The sequence below is a fragment of the Cyprinodon variegatus genome, unplaced genomic scaffold (genome assembly GCF_000732505.1).
Source record: "Cyprinodon variegatus isolate N-32 unplaced genomic scaffold, C_variegatus-1.0 Scaffold642, whole genome shotgun sequence".
NCBI classification, from domain to species: Eukaryota; Metazoa; Chordata; class Actinopteri; order Cyprinodontiformes; family Cyprinodontidae; genus Cyprinodon; species Cyprinodon variegatus.
Window position 1 is genome coordinate 191,577 of NW_015151095.1, and position 1,825 is coordinate 193,401.

A 1,825-nucleotide genomic window follows, 5' to 3' on the forward strand; every position below is an offset into this window, starting at 1 on the left:
ATCTATCTATCTATCTATCTATCTATCTATCTATCTATCTATCTATCTATCTATCTATCTATCTATCTATCTATCTATCTAAGCTGTCAGATGGATGGGATTCATCTCACACTGAAGAACTGAACTAAAATAAGCAAAACTGTTTTAATCTAAGTGTGTTTGCCCCTAATTTCAGCAGGTCAGTAAGATTGTCTGTGAAAGAAATGAGGATTTTTGCACTTAGAATAAGATATTATCCACCTGAAAAGAAACTAGATTGGTTATTTTTTTATATTAAACCAAAAAGATCTTGGCCAACTTTATTTCCTCTTCAAAAGACAAGAAAATACATCTATTTCTGGATTTCAGTTTCGGTTTTGCAACAATCATTAGAATATGACGCTGAAATATTTGCTGTAGACTGAATGTCTTATAAAAATTTACGTGCCAGAATTTTTCACAGTCAGTGTTTAATACCATTAACATAGTTTATAAAGGAACACAATTTAAAATATCCAGTTGGTTTAGAATAAAAATAGAGCTTAATAACAATATAAAGCAAAGACATCAGGGAACTGCTCGGCCATGGGCAAAAAAATAAATACATATATAAAAAGACAAGGTCCCAATACAGAGCCCTGGGGGCCACAGCTTTTCAGAACCAATCCCCTCTGTTCCTGGAATAAGTTTGTGGCTGGAGGAAATTAAACTACGAGAAGAAGAGTACAGATATAAAAAAAAAAAGGTCAATATGGCCTCGAAAGAAATAAAAAGGATTAATATGTGAAGGAAAAACAAGAGGTACCTATTCAGAGCCCTGTGGTGCACCACCATGTGCTGTTTGAGTAGAATAGAGTAGAATAGAGTAGCTCATCCCAGCGCTGCGCCCCACCATGGACTGTTCTCCCTGCTGCCCTCTGGGAAGAGACTTGGAAGAATCCAATGCAGGTCCAGCAGATTCCAGAACAGCTTCATTCCAGATTCCAGAACATTCCTTCAGGAGAAAAAGACTCCTCACTTTACTTGGATTTATCACTTTACTTGGATTTTCACTTTACTTGGATTTATCACTTTACTTGGATTTTCACTTTACTTGGATTTATCACTTTACTTGGATTTTCACTTTACTTGGATTTAGTTTTTACATATGCAAAGATATATACATACATAGATACATACTGTATACAGAAGAGCTATATGTGTTTATATTTTATCTCTTTTTTATTTCTATTTTTATCTTTATCTTTATTATCTTGTGTTGTTGGATGTGTATATATATATATATATATATATATATATATATATAAAACTGTAACTGGAGCGTGTAACAAAAGTAATTTCCTCTGGGATTATTAAAGTATTTCTGATTCTTCCCCCCCGCCATCAGACTTCTGACCTGTTGAAAAAACTTTAAATCATGTCAAAGACTCTGCATCAAACTGATAAAACCAAACCAAAAATACTGCATATTTGCACCATATGTTTAATGCTCTGAACTTCCATATCAATGCGTTTTTTGCACCATGTTTATTCTCCCACACTGATTACACATGTTCACTGCTACTCTAAGAAATGGAAATGTCATCAAAGCTGTACAAAACGAGATTTAGTTTTGTATACAAAATGATAATAACAAAGAGTCAGTTTGCTCTGCGTCATTGCCAAACCTTTAAACATTATTTTGTTTTTTCTTCATATTGTCTCTGCAAACTCTCCATCCTGAACTCTGCCTTACAACCTTTGACCCCCTAGGATAGCTCAACAGCATCGTCTGTTCCTGTCTGGCTGTGACTCCATCCTGGAGAGAAATATCAGCTGTGCTGCTGCCATCAACACCTTTGTTTCT